Raw genomic sequence first — 20,783 nt, 5'->3', positions numbered from 1 at the left:
TTGTATGTAAAGAAAAAGAACTAGGCCCTATTTCAATGGACTTCTAAGAAGTCATTTTTTTTAAGCTCAAATAAATTTTTTTATATCTATTTAATTAATTTTATTCAAAAGAATTTATGACTTTAAAAAATAATTTAATATAAAAAATTAAAAATTGTTGTCTTTTTGTTTTTTGGGAAACTTGTGTTTTGATGGGGCAATTTAGGAAATATATGGTTTTCGAAACCCAACTTTATGAAATATGAGAACCAACTTTTAATATTGTAAGTAATATTGTCTTCATGCACTTTGAGCCGGCTCCATTTTATTGTGGCGAGATTGCCCTTTCGGTTTCATACACGTTAGAGATTACCGATCTAAGAAATAGGTAAAGTGCACTGTAAGAAGTTGGGTTTAGCTAAAATGGTGGCGGCGACGACGATGGACTGATGTGGAGCTGCGATGACAATGACCTTGGCACCTCTGGATTTTTCTTTTCCTTGAACAACTATGGTTATTATTAAGATCATGGTTTTAAAAATAGGACCGGACTGGCTGGTTCGACCGCCGATCGGTCACGGTTCCTGTCCAGTTCGACCAATTGGATCGGGAAGCAATCAAATCAGAATTAGACAGTTTGAACCGACGGTTCGACCGGTGAACCGATCGGTCCCCTATGGACCCAACAGTTCTTTTTCTTTCCCTTCCTCGTGTGGTTGGTACCCCCACTATCACATGGAGCATCGTTCGACCGACAACGGTGGCTCCACTGTCGCCTGGAGCATCATCCCATCGGCAGCACCCCCGGCGCTGAGAACCCTGCCCACCTCCCCCTGCCGTGCACTGAAAAACCTTCCCGACCTCGGCAACACCTAGCGCAAATCCCGTCAATAGCTCCCAGTACCACCTCCTAACCTCGCCCCCAAAATGCCCAAATCCCCATCGCCAACCCCTTGCTTGCAAAGCCCCACTAGCCCCCACCCCTGGAAAGCTCCCACCTCTCTCTCTCTATCTCCCCCCCACACCATGACTGGAAAATGCAAAACGATTGTGGAAAAGCCTTGCCTTCTTAGTTTTTTAAAATTTAACTCTCTCTCTCTCTTTCTTCCCCACATAAGAAAAGTCTTGCCTTCTTAGTTTTTAAAAATTTAATTCTCTCTCTCTCCATGATTGGAAAAGTTTTTTAAAATTTAATTTTGATGTTTTATATTTAATTTTTTAAATTTTTTATTGATTGTAATTGTTGTGATATGTTTAATATTTAATTTTTTTTATTTTTATTTTTTTTATTGCATATTGATATTTTAATTTATTGAAATTGTTAAAAATATTGGGTTGATTGACAATTATAGGTAATAAATTTTGTGAAAAAAATCAACAAACATAATGAATACTGTCAAAATTTAGATATAATTTATTATTTTTATTTATCAAATTTTTTTAAAATTTTAATAATATATAAAAGTATATATTAAAGACATCACTGATTCGACTACCGGTTTGACCAGTGAACCGTGAACCGATAACTTTTTCGGTTCAATAACCGGTCCGGTTCTGAAAACATTGATTAAGATAGAGGTGGATCAGCGATGAATAGGTGTTGAAGGATTGGAATTTGGTATGGTGAAGACGAAGATGATTTTAGAGTTGGAAGTCGCCGGAACTGGAGATGTGAAGAAGTTGCGACAGTGATGGTGGGTTTTGACAGCAATTGAGGGGAAGCTGGTGGTGATTAATGGCGATAGTGGTCAGTGCTCACCCCCTGTAGTGATCGCATGGTGGCTCTACTTCAGCTCTTTCTTTTTCAGTGGAAAAACTTAGAAAACAAAGAAGATGACGAAGGAAGAGGAGAAATAGAAAAAAATGAGCTAGGAAACCTATTCAAATTTCGATGGTGCTGACATGGAAGAAAAATCCAGAGGTGCCAAGGTCATTGTTGTAGTAGCTCCACATCAGTCCATCACCACCACCATTGTAGCTAAACCCAACTTCTTATAGTGCATGATTGGACAACTATAAAATATGAGGTATGTATGTGCAAAAAGATAAGAAAACAAGTCATACCTTGCTTCTTGCGCCATAAAGAGGAAGGTAGAGGAGATAAAGGATTAATATATTACAATGATATAAAGTATTAAATAAAAATATATTTTGGTTTTGGTTGATGTGGGATAAATTCTTTTAAATAAAGTGAAAGAAAAAATTAAATATATTTTAAATTTATAATAATTTCCAACTACTAAAAATTGATTTTTTTTTTATAAGTAACAATATAAAAAGAAAAGTATTGGACTTGTCTAATAATGTTTAGAAAAACAAATCTCAAATTGTTTTTCTATAACATTTTAAAAAAAAATATTTCTCAATTATTTTTAGGAATAAAATTATTTGAGAACTCAAATATTAAAATGGTTTTATTAACTTATACTATGTGTGATACAAAAGGTTTTAGAAATATTTTTCATGTTTTTTCATCACATTTTATAAAAAATAATTAAAACCATCTAAAAAATAACTTTTTTTTGAAACAAATTTTTAAAAAACTATTTTCTACAAAATCTTCATCAAATTTGTTTTTAGATTTAAAAATCTATTTTCTATTCTAAATATTAAAAAACTCAATAATAGTTTCCAAACAGGACGATAATCTAATATAAAACTACATAATACAATTAGTTATTGGACATAAAACTATGTTTGGGGCTAAACCCAAAAGGAAAATAGTCCAATTAATAAACTTTGAAATGAATTGAATGGATTTCAATTAAGGTAATTTGGTATAAAAACGAATTGAAATGAAGAAATTCTTTCCTTTATTTTGTGTTACAAGAGATGGGATGGAATTTTAACAACAATTCAACCATAACAGTAAATAGTGACCCTAAGTGACTCAAAATTATAAAAATAATAAATTAATTTTTTTTAAAAAAAACAAAACGATGTAATACCTATAAATTCCAATTAAAATTTGAGGGAAAGAAAATTTTCTGTTTGATTATTTTTTTGAAAACATTCTAATTAATCATAATAATAATAATAATAATCCATGAAATAAATAATATAAGAGTAATGATGAAAAAATGAAATTCTGACTCAATTATTTTATTACTAGCGTCGATTTTCGTTTTGCCATGGTTCTTGATTCTCTAGCTCCGTCTTATCGTGATGGAAGTCAAAAGAAATAAGAGTGGAGATCCCAAGATAAACACCATTTATTTTGGGAAAGTTGTGTTTGCATCCAGCTATTTGAAAGTAATATGACAATCAAACTCCAATTGCCTAGAATATGAGATTTGACTGTCAAAGGGGAAAATATTATCTTTTTCGTGCACTCTTTGCTGACTCCATTTTATATTCCTAGATTGTCCGTCCATGCCTCCATGTTAGTTGCAACCCTGTCTCCATATTAGCAGCAAGCCCCCCATGTCATAGGAGAAACTGAAAATTTAAAAAACAGAAAAAATCTAAATTTGAAGCCTATGAAAAATCACCCGACCTGACAACCGATTGTTATTTCCCTAATCTAAAACCTTTCTTCTCTCTGATTTGGGAGCATCTTTCTCTCTCTCTCTTGGTTTCATCACCCACACAATCCCGAGACCCATATAAAATTTCCCAAAAATTGTGTCATTTGAGAGAAAAAAACCATTAATCCAAAACTCAAACTTGCATGTTTCTCTCTTGTCCACATAAAACTGAAATGAAATGGAGTTTTCCATCCTAAGAATGTCAGGTTAAAAGACGACTTCAAGATAAGCATATGTGATTGTGAATTTACTACAATAGTGCATACCCGAACGGAAAGCTAGAATCCAAAATATTGGCTTCGTCAACAAGATATCTCTTCCTGTCATTGAGTTGCATTTTGCCCTAACCCCAAATTTCAATTTGAAGGTAAATAATTTTTATTTATTGGTCTTTAGTTCCTTTGTTTAAAATGGAGCACATCAACGATATTGGAGTCATTGGTAGACTTGAACTTTTTTGTTGGGTTGTGAAAACCATATTATTCCCAAATAACCATATGACCTACAAGTCGCATTGAATCCAAATGGAACTTACGGCATATCCAATTGCAGGTCACATTGTTACTTTGGGAACTGTACCTTAGGTACTACCTTAATAACCCTTGGGTACCACCTTAATGTACCTTAGGTACTACTTTAACGGAGCTTAGGTACTACCTTAGTTAAACTTGGATACTACCTGTTCGAAGCCTTGGAACTTCAATTGTGGGTATTACTTACTTCATTTGTGACCTTAGAGCATGTCATTATGTGATTATTTAGTGTGGCGAAATGATTCACCTTTCTTATTTTGGGGATTGTACCTTAGGTACTACCTTAATATTCCTTAGGTACCACCTTAATACCTTAGGTACTACTTTAATGGAGATTAGGTACTACCTTAGTTAAACTTGGGTACTACCTATCTGAAGCCTCGGAACTTCAATTGTGGACATTTCTTACTTCATTTGTGACCCTTAGAGCATGCCATTATGTGATTAATTAGTGTGCTCAATTGGTTCACCTTTGGTATTTTGGGGACCATATCTTAGGTACTATCTTAATAGCCCTTAGGCAATGATGAAAATATCGGTAATCATGGATATATCAGTACTTTGATTTTATGGATATATCGGATATATTGGAGATATATTAGCGGATATTTTGGAAAAAATATCGATAAGCCTAAAATTAATCAAAATTTATAAAAATATAAGAAAATTTTCATAAAAATGTAATTAGAAGTATAATGATATTTTAAAGTTGTTTTATTAAATAATTTGATATATGTATAATATGATTTATCATATTTGATAATAATATCATATGCATCGATAAAAATATGAATTTTATAAGTGTACATTTATTATTAAATTACATCTAATATTATGATATTTGATTGTAATATGTCTAATTTTAAAATGTATATTAATATTAAAATTATGATCCATTTAATTCAATTGTATTAAACAATATAAAATAAATTATGATATATGTATAATTTTTTAATATTTAATTAATTATTAATGATATTAAAAACATTATGAAGAAAATTATATAATTTTTATATTTTTGGAAATCAATTAAAAGAAAATTTTGCACTTAATTATAAAATAATTATAATTAATTTTCTCTTTAAAATATTCTTTTAATATTTTCTTTATATAATGAGTTTAATTATATATATATATATATATATATATATATATATTTAATGCATATTGTATAATAAGGGTGAGTTTGCCCGGACGGTAAGTGGGTTGAACCCCAAACCTTTTTCCCCTTAGCAACAAAAGGTTTTTCGGACTTCACTGTAGCGCATTTGACCGCCGTTGACCCGCGTTGATCATGTGATATATCGGGAAAAATCACTGATACATCATGAAATATCGCCAATTTTTTAGGATTTCTCCCGAAATTTCGCCTGATCGATATTTCTCCATGAAATATCCTATCGATACCCTCCGATACACGATATATCGGCGATATATCGCCGACATATGGCGATATTTTCCTCCTTGCCCTTAGGTACCACCTTAATCAACCTTAGGTACTACCTTAACCGAACTTAGGTACTATCTATCTAAAGCCTCGAAACTTCATTCGTGACCCTTAGAGCATGCCATTATGTGATTATTTTATATGGTCAAGTGGTTCACCTTTGGTATTTTGGGGACTGTACCTTTGGTATTTTGGTATTTCATTGGTCCCTTTAAAAATGAATCATTCAAACAAAAAGTAAATGTTAAGTTGGGTTTCTATTTTACCAATATATCCATATCATCCTATGGAAACCAAAGAAACCCCTAAATAATCATATAATGACATGCTCTAAGGGTCACAAATGAAGTTCCGAGGCTTCAGATAGGTAGTACCCAACTGTAACTAAGGTAGTACCTAAGGTCGGTTAAGGTGGTACCTAAGGTTGATTAAGGTGGTACCTAAGGTACAGTCCCCAAAATACCAAATGTGAACCACTTGACCACATAAAATAATCACATAATGGCATGCTCTAAGGGTCATGAATGAAGTTCCAAGGCTTTATATAGGTAGTACCCAACCTTAACTAAGGTAGTGCCTAAGGTCGGTTAAGGTAGTACCAAAGGTTGATTAAGGTGGTACCTAAGGGCTATTAAGGTAGTACCTAAGGTACAGTCCCCAAAATAACAAAGGTGAACCAATTGAGCACACTAATTAATCACATAATGGCATGCTCTAAGGGTCACAAATGAAGTAAGAAATGTCCACAATTGAAGTTCTGAGGTTTTGGATAGGTAGTACCCAAGTTTAACTAAGGTAGTACCTAATCTCCGTTAAGGTAGTACCTAAGGTACATTAAGGTGGTACCTAAGGGATATTAAGGTAGTACCTAAGGTACAGTCCCCAAAATAAGAAAGGTGAACCATTTCACCACACTAAATAATCACATAATGACATGCTCTAAGGGTCACAAATGAAGTAAGTAATGTCCATAATTGAAGTTTCAAGGCTTCGAACAAGTAGTACCCAAGTTTAACTAAGGTAGTACCTAAACTCTGTTAAGGTAGTACCTAAGGTACATTAAGGTGGTACCTAAGGGCTATTAAGGTAGTACCTAAGGTACAGTCCCCAAAGTAACAATGCGACTTGCAACTGGATATGCCATAAGTTCCATCTGGATTCAATGCGACTTGTAGTCATATGGTTATTTGGGAATAATATGGTTTCCACAACCCAACACAAAAGTTCAAGTCCACCAATGACTCCAAAATCGTTGATGTGCTCCATTTTAAACAAATGAACTAAAGAAAAATAAATAAAAATTATTTACCTTCAAATTTCAATTTGGGGTTAGGGCAAAATGTGACTCAATGACAGGAAGAGATATCTTGTTATTTTGGATTCTAGCTTTCTGTTCGGGTACGCACTGCTGTAGTAAATTCACATTCACAGATGTGTCTCTTGAAGTCGTCTTTTTATCGAACATTCTTAGGATTGAATGCTCCATTTCATTGCAATTTTATGTGGACAAGAGAAAAACACACAAGTTTGAGTTTTGGATTAACGGTTTTTTTCTCTCAAATGAGACAATTTTGGGGGAATTTTAGATAGGTCTTGGGATTGTGTGGGTGATGAAACCAAGAGAAAAAGAGAGAGAGAGAGAGAGAGAGATAGATAGAGAGAGAGAGAGACGTTCCCAAATCAGAGAGAAGAAAGGTTTCGAATTAGGGAATAACAGCTGGTTGTCGAGTCGGGTGAGTTTTCATAAGTTTCAAATTTAGATTTTTCTGTTTTTAAAATTTTCAGTCTCTCCTATGACATGGAGGACCTACTGTTGATATGGAGACAAGGTTGCAGCTGACATGGAGGCATGAATGGGCAATCTAGGAGCATAAAATGGAGTCAACAAAGAGTGCACGAGAAAGATAATATTTTCCTCTTTGATAGTCAAATCTCATATTCTAGCCGATTGGAGTTTGATTGTCATATTACTTTCAAATAGCTGGCTGCAAACACAACTTTCCCAAAATAAATGGTGTTTATCTTGGGATCTCCACTCTTATTTCTTTTGACTTCCATCACGATAAGACAGAGCTAGAGAATTAAGAACCATGGCAAAATAAAAATCGGTGCTAGTAATAAAATAATTGAGTCAAATTTCATCTTTTCCACCATTACTCTTATATCATTTATTTCATGGATTATTATTATTATTATTATTATTATTATTATTATTATTATTATTATTATTATTATTATTATTATTAATTAGAATGTTTTCAAAAAAATAATCAAACATAAAATTTTCTTTCCCTCAAATTTTAATTGGAATTTATAGGTATTACATCATTTTGTTTTTTTAAAATTAATTTATTATTTTTATAATTTTGAGTCACTCAAGGTCACAATTTACTGTTATGGTTGAATTGTGGTTAAAATTCCATCCGATCTCTTGTAACACCAAATAAAGGAAAGAATTTCTTCATTTCAATTCATTTTTATACCAAATTACCTTAATTGAAATCCATTCAATTCATTTCAAAGTTTATTAATTGGATTATTTTCCTTTTGGGTTTAGCCCCAAACATAGTTTTATGTCCAATAACTAATTGTATTATGTAGTTTTATATTATACTATCGTCCTATTTGGAAACTATTATTGAGTTTTTTGATATTTAGAATAGAAAATAGATTTTTAAATCTAAAAACAAATTTGATGAAGATTTTGTAGAAAATAATTTTTAAAAAATTTGTTTCAAAAACAAGTTATTTTTTAGATGGTTTTAATTATTTTTTATAAAATCTTATGAAAAAACATGAAAAATATTTTTAAAAACTTTTGTATCACATGTAGTATAAGTTAATAAAACCATTTTAATATTTGAGTTCTCAAATAATTTTATTCCTAAAAATAATTGAGAAATATTCAAAAAAAAAAATGTTATAGAAAAACAATTTGAGAGTTGTTTTTCTAAACATTATTAGACAAGTCCAATATTTTCTTTTTATATTGTCACTTATAAAAAAAAATCAATTTTTAATAGTTGGAAATCATTATAAATTTAAAATATATTTATTTTTTTTCTTTGACTTATTTAAAAGAATTTATCCCCCATCAACCAGAACCAAAATATATTTTTATTTAATACTTTATCTCATTGTAATATACTAATCCTTCATCTCCTCTGCCTAGGACTTCATGGTGCGAGAAGAAAGGTATGACTCGTTTTCTTATTTCTTTTACTCACATAGGTACCTCCTATTTTATAGTTGTCCAATCATGCACTGTAAGAAGTTGGGTTTAGCTATAGTGGTGGCAGCAGTAATGGACTAATGTGGAGCTGCAATGGCAATGACCTTGGCACTTGTGGATTTTTCTTCCATGTTAGCACCGATCGAAATTTGAACAGGTTTCCTGGCTCATCTTTTCTATTTCTCCTCTTCCTTCATCATGTTCTTTGTTTTTTGGGGTTTTTCACTGAAAAAGAAAGAGCTAAAGTAGAGCCACCATGCGATCGCCACAGGGGGTGAGCGTCGGCCACTGTCGCCATTAATCACCACCAGCTTCCCCTCAATCACGGCTAGAACTCACCATCACTGTTGCAGCTTTTTCACATTTCCAGTTCCGACGACTTCCAACTCTAAAACCATATTCGTCTTCACCACACCAAATTCCAATCCTTCAACATCTATTCGTCGTTGATCCACCTCCATCTTAATAATAGTTGTAACAGTTGAAGGAAAAGAAAAATCTGGAGGTGCCAAGGTCATTGCCGCCGTAGCTCCACATCAGTCCATCGCCGTCACCGCCACCACTGTAGCTAAACCCAACTTCTTATAGTGAACTTTACCTATTTTTTAGATCAGTAATCTTTGACGTGCATGAAGCCAAAAGGGCAATCTTGCCACAAAAAAATGGAGCCAGCTCAGAGTGCATAGAAACAATATTACTTTCCATATTAAAAGTTGGTTCTCATATTTCATAAAGTTGGGTTCCAAAAACCATATATTTCCCAAATTGCCCCATCAAAACACGAAGTTTCCCTTTTTTTTTCTTTTAATTTTATTTTTATAAAAACTCTATTTTAGTTTATTAGAAAACCAATATTACCCTCTAAAAATTATGAGATTGATTTCAACTTCAATTTCTAATTGAAATAAAAATTCCTAATCATCCCAAAAGAGAACTTAGGCTTAAAGCAGTTTTAATGAATGTTTATGGAAATTGCAGGGCGCCGAGAGAGTTCTCGATTCTGCCCTTAAAGTGGCTTGAAGAAAGTGGATTAAAGTGCCCTGCAAAAGTCATTCCACCCTTAGAGCGGACTTGGAGTAGACCATTCCTACTTCCTGAGCTCCAGATCAAAGCGCACTGTAAAGTGAATTCCACCCTCACTGCGCCCCTAGAGTGGAATTACAGCAAGAGAGCATCGAGACCCCATTCTTCTTTATTCAGTCCTTCCATATACTCAATCCAATCACCAACCCGCCCAACTCTTTCACTATGCCCTCTTGTTACATTTTGAGATAGTCGTTTTCAGAATTCAGGTTGAAGCTGAATTCATTAGTTCAAATGGACAACCTTGTTACATGGAAGTTCCAGCAAATAGAAAACAATGTCCTGTATGAGCAAAAGAAGGGCTTCCACCGAAGTAGATTTTCTTTCTTTGTTTGACTCTTCAAAGTAAGAAAAACTGTAGTTCAAACCATCCAAACACATGGTTCCAGAAAAAGAGCAATCCCAAGTACAGGGCTTGAGCATCCAACAGCATTGGTCTGTAAGAAACTACCCTCTGTTGAATTGTAAGCTTTCTCCACAAAAGAGGAACAATCCACTTAAGCCCCACTGTGTCCTAGGAGACTAACCACAGAAAGAGCCATAACAGGCCCGTATAACCATTTTCTAACTAAAATGACCTGATTTAAACCATCATCAAAAACCGCAAGGCAAGGAGCTGAAAACCACATGGAGCTCTATTTTGATGTAGATATATATATACACACACACACAAGCAGTTGTAAATGTAAAATGATAGAAAGATAAGAAAACAATACTATAGTATAATAACAAAAGCAAGAAATTCCATTGCCAGGGAGTACTATTCAAACAATACTATACCCATGGCCCCGATGCCCCTTTTAACTGGAGAAGCCTTTAATAATAATGATAATAACAATAATAGGCCTACCAAACAGGCGATCCATCAATCTTGTTTCAAAACTCAAAAAGTCATCTAAGGAAAAGCAGAGAGTCCTTTACAGGCTCAGGTTAGCATAGAATGATGGATCCTCCACCCCCACCTCATTATATTGAGTACTTGAGTTGGCTTCAGCAAATATGACAAAACCAATGCTTAAATAAACCATGAATCTTCAAACCATTTTGAGTGTCCTTTTCTGTCCGCATGATGGAACAGTGAGATGTACTTTTGTTTCTCTAAACAAAGTTCCTCAGTCACACATTCACAAATCACAACAGAATCCGAAATTAAGATCAACCATGTAAGTATTAAAGAGTATAAGCCAGTATGAAGTTCAAATCAGAAGAAGAAAGACAGAGGGCAAGACAGGAAGTTGCAACTCAAAGTATCTCGATATAGTTCTATTCATGATCATGACATTCATGTGCCACTACCATAGTTAAAAAAAGAACACAACAAAGGAGCCCTAGTAGAAAATTGTAACTGAGTTTGGCTCCTCCCCTTACATCAACTCCTGGAAGAAAAATAACCTTCACTAGACCTTACAAACCCTAATACAAAGTACATTTAACATATTATATTAGTATCCCATCTATACTTGTGCTACTATTTCCATTTTCTATCCATCACTACTCTACATTATTTGAAATATATATAATTTCCCGATTATGCTCATTATCAAAAGTACTTGCTTCGCCTTCCTCTTCCTCATTCATCTCAAGGCCATCCATAGCCACCAGTATAGGATCAAAGCCATCCACATCTTCTGTCCTTTCATGTTATCTTCTTTATCTCCTCATTATTGGCTGTCACCAGCATCTCTCCGATGCAGTTAAGCCCATGAAGTAAACAACCAAGCCCAGGTTGGTTCAAGCTTCACACCTTGAATCTGAAAGGATGCACTTGAGATCTGTTATAACGCATAGGGATATATCAGCATCCAAATATTGAGACTTGAGATTGGAAAAATGTTCGAGTGTCACTTAAGATTTATTGCACAAATGTGGTTATTGTGGTTGTGATCAGCAAAGAAAAGGATAAGCAATACAACTTGAGAAAAATCAGGGAGGACGATGACTGTTGAAATATGGGTTGAGTTATTTCATGGCATCAAATACTTAAGAGCGATGTTAGAGTTGATGGGAGACATCTAAGCAGAAATCTTTTTGCATAGCAATTAAAGAGTCAGTTGCTAAAAGGGAACCATTAGTTAAGGGTTGACAATAGAGGTTTAACAATATTGATTTTCTTTAAGCATGAATGAAGAGAGACCAATAAATGGATGGATAATATAGAATTTATTTAAGCTTGATTTTCTTTTCAACATTAAAATGGGACCTGCTCACTCCTATAAAGGCTACAACAATGATGAGATGTTCAAGTTTGGTAATATCACATTAGAACCAATCACTCTTAGACATATGCTATGCTAGGATACTGATAATAGATCACTCTTGTTCAATTTAATTCCATTGTTACGCAAGTTATTTTGAGTTGTTAATCAACTGTAATATAACAACCAATGTTGCATACCTCTTTCCGAATCCGTTCATGCCATTGCATTTTCAATCCATCAAAAGCAAACCTAAATTAGAAGATAAAAAATTAATTATCTTAACTTACTACAATGATAAGGAATGGGCCATGAAGCATAAAAGAAATTCAATTTTTTTTAAAAATAAAAATTGAAAAATTAAAAAGAAATTGATTTCTTCTCTTTTAGCACAAAGAAATTTTTAATTATACCACATTTTACACCACTTATGCTTACATCATCTAATATTTCAACTCATAATAACTTTCCTATTCTAACTAACATAGATAGTTCCCTTTTCTTATTATTTTCCTAACAGTTATTTGAATTAAGCATTTCCCAATAATAGATGTTAGTTACTTCTTGTTAAAACCATATTGAAGGAGACAATAATCACATATGTTGGGATTAAATGAGATAAGAAAATCTCCAAGACTATTCCAAAATGTTTTTTTCCTAGTATACCACAAAATTTTATCCCTTGTAAATAAGGTCAAACTGTACATTTTCAAGTAATTCCTCCCTTCAATAATTCTATGAAAAATATGTAAATAAATAAGTAATTACCTCAAAAACTAAAGCTTCCAAGTTGATGAATGATTCAACATGTATTTAACACAAAATCCATATGCATGAGCATTGCAGTCCTTTATCCAACTAAAAAAAGTCTCGTGTATCCTCAGTAAAGAATGTTTCAAGTTCAAAAGAAAGGAAAAAATATTCATATACATGTACAAGCACCTTGTTAATGTTTTAATTAATAAAATAGATTAACAATCCCATATGGTATCTTTGAGATCAATGACCAAAATAAAATGTAAGAGATAAATTAAATATGATATAATTAAATAAACAGTATATCCCCCAAAAATTTTCCACAGACGTCTATTTTATAGTTTAGATCAATAGATTTTGAGGTAAAAAAGCCATACATATCTCCAGAAGACGGCTGCATTTTCTCACCCCTCAATATATTTCTGAGATCAGTCTACCTGTTCTGTCCAACTATTAGAACAATGATGCCAATTGACTCTTTTTTTTACCATGGAGAATGTCAAATTGAGTTGTAACCGCTACCTCCTTTTACTTCTTGCTCTTTCTCTCAGCTAAAGCCTTGCTTCGCTGTGACGAAAAAATTTGCACACATGATCAACATTGTTATCATTTTTCATTTTGAAAAATTACACTTATTTGGATGTCAATCGAGTGGGTTTGAAGTCATCATCTTATCTTGGTCACTCCCCTATAGTAGAGGAATTTCCCATGCCCAAACAAACCTAAGTCAGGGCAGGGTGGAGAGGGATGGTTAAGCATAATTGCTCCCCATTCTAGCCCCATCCTCCCTAGGGTTAGTGTTATCAAGCTGAGACAAGTCGGGTTGGGTATAAACATTGGCATAAGAAAACAAAACCAAAGAGGGATTAAAGGGGTTTCTTCATAGCAGTCACATTATAGAGAAAATTAAGATCACTTGCCCACCCATTTTTCCTTCATTAACAAGTTAAAAGATAAAATATAACTGAAGGATACCATCTAGAATTATAAGCAACTTAGCTAACAAAGACCAAATTTGATCATTCTGAGGGACAACCAAAAGTATACCAGCAATGTTTGTGATAGCAATGGTGATGATGATGGGGACAACTATAGGGACAGCCACAGTGATGGCTGCAACGTAGAGCTGTAATTGGACTTGATGCGGTGATGTAGTTCCTCCTAATGGAGTGAAGAGCATCTGCAAATATCACTCATTCTGTCAACTTCTTCTAGTGAGGGCTCTTATCTTTTGTCTGCAAGGTGGTTTTTCCTCAATCTTGAAAGTATCTTAGCTTCTAATTGGTAGAAATGAAGATTCTCAATGTTAAAAGGATGAGGAGGATTGCAATGGAGATGGACACTCCTTATATTTTGGCGGAGAAAACGAGGATGACTGCAATAGATAGAGGTGCAATGAGATTTAGGGTGGATTTGACAATGAGGGGAGTCAATAGAAATTGAATGCTATAAACGGCGTACTTGTCTTTTCATATGTAAGTGCAAGGCAAGGCAGGTGGACACAAAACCCAAATCACCCTAAACACGTCTCAATTAAATAATAATAATAATAATAATAATCTATGTTGCATGGGTTTGACTATGAGTGTAAGATGTGGGTATGTGTGAAACTATCTCATGTTTCACAACTCAAATTCTAGGATATGGGCACTCAACTAAAAAGGATCCAAAAATGGGTATGGATACTAGGATATGGACTATTAAAAGAAATTTTAACTAAAAATAAATTGGAAGTCAAGATTGCCATTTTAGAAGCGCCGATCTTTCTCCTCTAATCCTTTTTTTCTACTCCTCTTATCCCTAAATATTCTTAGGGAAATTTATTTTTCATCTAACTCTTCTTTTTCTCTAATGCAGTTATTACTAAGTTGAAAGAATAAAATAGGAATGCTTACAAAGATCTCATACCCAAACTCATGTCATGTCATTTTGATTTGGGTATGTTGGTTGAAATCGAAGGATCCGGGTATCATAAATAATAATAATAATCCCATACCTAATCCATCCCTAATTAGGAGTAGTTTACTTGAATTTTCAGGTAGTTAACATCCATAAGTAAAAATGGCATGTTTGATAGAGAAAATAAACTATTTGTTGTTTTTGAGAACAAAAATATGAGAATGATACAAAATTATAAATAATACATATTAAAAAATTATTTTACAAACCTTTTTTTCTTATGAAAAGGGTCGATTTAAAAATATTACATTTTAATATATTTCTCTTTATTCATCAAAAAAATTACCATGTTCAAAGTCACTTGACCTTTCCCCTTTGATGAAAAACTTACCAAAGGAGGATGTATGTTTGAGGTCCTCTAAGTTAGGATTACATTAACATGTTCAAAGTCACTTAACCTTTCACCTTTGATGAAAATATTATCCAATTTATTCCTTAATTGTCACCAATTTTTCAAAAAATTGGATGAAGTGAAAATTGTATTTCAATCAATTCCATTGAAGCTTAAGAGATTTTCCAAAATTGTTAGGAGTATAACCTAGCAGATTCCCCAACTTTTTTATGCTCAAAAATTGAAAATTTGTAAAATTAGAATTGGAACGAGACAACTGATTGATCTAGGGAATGAGGGTTCCTTGTTGGTAGCAAAAGGTCATGTGATTACTACTCAAAACATGCTATTTTGTAGCTTGTAATTAGTTCTTTTAAACACCCTTGAGTAGTAATTATTACCTTTTAACTCAATTGACATGTTAAGGACCCTTGCAATCGTTTCTAATCAAATTGTGTTAAGTTTTGGTGTTTTTGATAGCTTTTAGCTACACCAAAGCAATTTAAGAATGAGGGAGAGCTGTATATAGTTCATGGCAAAGCTTTTGGAAGCTCAAATTCATGAAGAAACCAAGCTTTGGAGCCTGATAGTCCTTTGCCTTAGTCGTTCAAAGTATGCAAGGAAAGAGCAATGGAGAGAGGAAAAACAGAGTGAAGAAAATAGAGGACAGCAGCTGCAGTCTTCTTTCGCACTTTTGGAGCACTTCCCGAAGTCTATTTTCTACATTCTATATACCATTTCAAAGCTCAGGAAGTCAAGAATCCAACGCTTCAAACTGTGTACGATTTGGAACTGAAATGAGGAAGATATGACCTTTTTAAGACAACTGCATTCAGCTGAAGGACAAATTCGCATCTTGCGAATTTGGAACTCCAACGTGCGAAATTGAAGTCCAACATGCGAAAGTGATTTTGCAACTTGCAAACTTGGATCTCAACGTGCGAAAGTGGATTCCAAGTTGCGAAATCAACTTGCGAGATTTTCGCAAGTCACCATGCAACGTGTGAAATCTACATGCGAACTGGGATTTGTGCACCGACTCTTTTAGATATTTTCTTCAGATATTTTTGTACAAATTTCCATTCTTCTCCTTGTAATCCTCCAACCATAAGATTTCTTAGCTAGGAAGGTTGGAAAAACTTCTCTATATATATTCCCTTGCATCCATTGTAATAGATATCGATCAATATATAGATATTTAAATATATAGACTATACAGAGCCTTGCTCTGTTTTTCTCTCTTCTCCTGTTCTTCCCCATTTCTATTTTCTTAGTAGCCAAACAGCCTCTGAGGGCTTTTCCTCAAAGGATGATTGGCTAAAACTTTTAGTTTCTCAAAGTATGGATGTTATGTGATGACTTGGATGCAATCCCATGGAAATTTCTCGCACCTGGAAGATAAGGTAGTCGTTTTTCATTAAAGGTTCATTAATGCAAAGTTTGGTTTTTATTTCCTTTGGACAACTTCCAACGGCCAATACTTGATAAGCTTTTGGATTTCTATTCATTAGTTATCTCCTACGAGCTATTGGAAGGTGAGGTTTTCAATTCCAAGTTTTGCATTAATCCGTTAGAACCAATTTCAATGGCCATTGAAAGGTGAGTTTATCACATGGAATGACTTTGAGTTGCCAATATTTGGTAAGCTTTTGGCTTTAGACCATTAGTTATCTCTTACGAGCCATTCAAAGGAAGTCTAAGGTGAATAACCATTGATGAAATTCACTACCATCTGTTTTGCCATTTTAAAGGATTAAAACTTGATTTGCTAAATCCATACCGGTTCGGGAAGCAAGCATCACCATAGTTGCAACCCCAACGTGAGGAGCCTATCCTGAGATTTCCAATTTGCATAAGAGCCAGAGCATAGCTATCCTATCTTTGAGAAACTTGTTTTTACACCCTTTCATTTTAGTCTTTAATGTTAGCTTAGATTAGTTTAAATCTTTCTAAAACATTTACATCTTCTTTTAAAGCTAACATCCATAAGAAAATCACCTATTTTCCTAATTTGAATATCATTTGTGAAGTGAAAACTCATCCCAGTGAACGATCCTAGAGCTACTATGCTATAGTAGCTTGGCTACTTTAGTAATAGTATTTAAGGTATAAATTTTGTTGATACGCCTTTAAAGCTAAGCGACCATGAGTCGAATCATCATGCTATCATTTAAGTGAACTCAAACCAGTTAAACCATCACCTACAACCCCTCACAGCTAATTGATAGTCAACTGGTCAATCGATCAGTTGTGTTGTTACTTATGCTTGACGGTTATTTTCAACCTTAAGCTCCTATTTAAATTTTATTCATGATGTAACCTATTCTTGAAATTCATTGATACATTACATTAAAGAGCTTTTGAGTGCACCCACCCTTTAAATTGCAAATCTTGTTTAGTGCATGTTGATGCTAATTTTATTGGGGTGGTGGGGCCCAATATTTTGAAAATTTCCCAACTTACAATAAGATAAAATTAGGATTAAGATGCACTCAATTTTCAACTCCTAGTTTACAATGAAGCTTAAATATAAAATGGTGCCATCCTAGCACTTAATTTTCAATTTTCAACTCCTATTTTGAGCTTAATTGAGTTGCTATCCTAGCATCATTTTTTACAAAGCATTGAACTAGCACAATGTAAAATGGTGCCAAGACGGTGATAGGGCTTGAAGTTGCACCATCCTAGTGCAATTTTTGGCTGAGACTGAATTCTCCATAGAGAAAGATGTTGCCAAGACCTATGTGGCACCATCCTGGCACCATTTTCCTCAAAGAATTAAATGAGTTGTCATTCTCGTGTTACATTGCTATCTCATGCTCCCTCGCTTTGATTGCTTGCCCCAGGATGCTTTCACCACCTTCAAAATGCCTTAGGAGTTCTAGGAAATACCAAACAGTCCCACTTACATGAGCTCAAAACATCATTCTCCCTTAAAACAAAAAAGAACTCACCCCAAGCTATCAATCACAGCAAATGGATAGCATCTACCTCAAAGAAAAAGAGGGAATCAACAGCAAGCAACACATGTCAGACTTGTACTCCTTGCCTCTCCTTCGTAACCATGAAACTAATGAGTCCACCTTCCACTGCCTTAGAAATAAGACACTTAAGGCTTCAGTAACTAAGACTAACAATAGGTTGAGAGAATGTCATGCCCTTTTGAAATCTAGCTTGCAAGAAACCGTGGCCCTTAAGTCCTTCAATCTAAAATCTAAAGCCTCATCAGTAATAAGAGCAATGTTCAAAATCTACCTCTCTTCCACAAAAGACTTCTAACACTGACACCAGACCAATAACCTTCTGTAGTTTATTCACCAACACTTTTAGAGAACAACTTGAATAAACCTCTGTAAGAAATTGATAGGCAAAGTACGTGATGTAGTTAGTCCCATCTCCTCTTTATTGAAACCAAAATAATGAATGTGACATTTAAGTTCCTTACAAAAGTCCCAAATTCAAAAAGACCTAAAAAGATTGCATTACTGCTTCCTGCACCATTCCCTAGTTGTACTGCACCAAAAAGCTATGGTGAACCCATCCAATTCCACATAAGTCAAGTAAAGCTACTAACATCTCTTCACAATACACACTCTCAAGACCACCTTTCTAGGTTTAAAAGCCACCTTAGCAATATCAAGCCTCTGAACACCAAGATCCAAGCACAAAAGCTGGAAAAAAAATTAGAGACCTGTGATTTAATATCTGAAACCTTTGCAAGCCAAAGTTCATTCATCTTTGAGCTACCAACGAAGCTCCTCTCTTGTATTTTTGTGTCCCCCTTCCAACACCAGCAAAGGCTCCTCCAAAATGGAACTCGAAACAATCAACTCATCACTAGAGAGACAACCCTTTTTGTGATATCCCACATCAAATAGAAGAGAAAATATAGGTATAAACTCCTCTTAACCATGTAAACACGTTTTAAAACTGTTAGGGTCATTTGGGTCCAAAGTGGACAATATCTATATGGTTGGGTACAAATCGTTATAAATGGTATCAAAACCGATACTCGACTTCAGTATAGGGGTTTGTTTGGCCCCATGAAGGATGTCTGTTTGTTTGGCCCATTGTGTTTGTATGAGGGGTGATTGTGATGTCTCACATCAGATAGGGGAGAAAGTTAGTGGTGCTATATATGTATGGCCTCTTCTTAACTTTATAGATGTGTTTTAAAATTGTGAAGGCCCCTTGGGTGTGGGGCGTTACACTTTCTACATTCCTATCTCAGAAATCCTAACCTGCTGTAAAGCATCAGCTGTCCGAACAAATTTTGATCAAATCACCAAACCAGCAACTTTAAGCCACATGTTCTCACAATTTCTTCTCCTAATGCCACCACAATCCAAAAGAAAGAAGAACATGGAACATCAACATAGTTCTCTCTAGATGCCAAAGTCTTTTAAACCTTAAATTATTAACTATACTTACATACTTACATACATACATACATACATATATATATATATATATATAATAGCTACATTAATTAACAGATAAAAACATATCATGCATTATCAGAAGTGAACACAAAAAGGGGAAAATAAATACCAATTCCGTAAGCAGGGGATGCAAAATCGCTTCCTCTCAGATTTCAGGCATCGAGCAACTCGTCCTTTATTGTTCCTCCGACATTGATGGCACGTTAAAGACTGCTCCTTTTTCTCCACTTTTAGGAATTCTTAGTCAATCGCATTATGCTGGACTCCTGTCCCGAGCCATCGAAGGCGTCGACTTCTCCACACAGAAACTCCTTCATCTTCAGAGTATCCAATTTCCATGCCTTTTTTGGTTCCCCCGTTTTCCTCAATCATCAAACCCTCATTCTCCCCAAATTTCACATCTTCGAGATTTTAGGCTGCTCCTCCCCTCACCAAATCCTGATGTTTCCCTTAATTTCACATCTTTTCGAGGTTCTCGAACAGGCCTCCTCTCATCACCACTCCCCCACATTTTCTCGGAAAAATCATCATTTTCCGGCCTGCGCTCTTCCCACTTTCGACTTCGAAAGGCGTTTTTCCCGAGATCCTCCGACCGAGGCTCTGCTTGTGGCACCCTTCCACACCGTTGCGGTTCTTCATACCGATTCCGATGACACAGGAATTCCAAAAAAAACCAGGTAGAAAGCTTTAGAAAGAGAAGTGGAAACACTCCTGTTGTCCTATAGAGACCGCATCTCTCGGAGTAGTGGTGGAGTGACTGCTCAGTAGACGTTTCAAGCGTTCCCGCCATACGTGTTAAATTATTTGCTAATTAAAAAACAAAAATAATCTTTTTATTTTCTAAAAACAAGGGTTTGTGCGGAATTAGTTTTTAAAAACACATTTCAAATAAGAAAAAAAAATAATGATTTAAATAACTGAATTTTAAATTTTTCAAAAATATTTTTTTCTGTTTTAAGTTTGTAAAAATATTTATAAATTTAATTTATATTTTTAAGTTTTTAAAAATATTTTTAAAATTAATTGATACTAATATCAATTAAAAATATAGAAATATTTTTAATAACAAATAAATTAAAGATAAATAATTTTTTGGTAAAATAAAATAGTAAATTTTTAATAAAATAGTAAATTTTAAATTTATATCAAAAGGAATGATTCTATTAATAGATATTATAAAATATAGGCATTAATATTTTCATAAAAATATAATTAATTTGTTGATAAAAATGAATTACTAATATTTTATTTAAATTCAAATAAACTTTAAAAAAAAAGTGAACCGCACTTCTTTAATAT

General features: G+C 34.0%; 1 long non-coding RNA gene across 4 annotated transcripts; it reads right to left on the bottom strand.

Annotated features, from left to right (window-relative positions):
* Positions 1-11,036: 11,036 nt before the first annotated feature.
* LOC104880591 (uncharacterized) lies at positions 11,037-20,246 on the bottom strand. Of its 4 annotated transcripts, none has more exons than XR_786806.3 (3): positions 19,594-20,246; positions 12,197-13,319; positions 11,037-11,573 (listed from the first exon to the last, which is right to left on the bottom strand). It is a non-coding gene; the product is annotated as an uncharacterized LOC104880591 (long non-coding RNA). The 4 variants fall into 4 exon arrangements; XR_786804.2 differs by lacking the exon at positions 19,594-20,246 and having other exon boundaries at positions 12,197-12,248; positions 13,130-15,044; XR_786805.2 differs by lacking the exon at positions 19,594-20,246 and adding an exon at positions 13,800-15,044.
* Positions 20,247-20,783: the final 537 nt, after the last annotated feature.

This window comes from Vitis vinifera, chromosome 10, assembly GCF_030704535.1.
Source record: "Vitis vinifera cultivar Pinot Noir 40024 chromosome 10, ASM3070453v1".
In the NCBI taxonomy this organism is placed as follows: domain Eukaryota; kingdom Viridiplantae; phylum Streptophyta; class Magnoliopsida; order Vitales; family Vitaceae; genus Vitis; species Vitis vinifera.
This window is presented reverse-complemented; position numbering and strand designations above follow the sequence as displayed.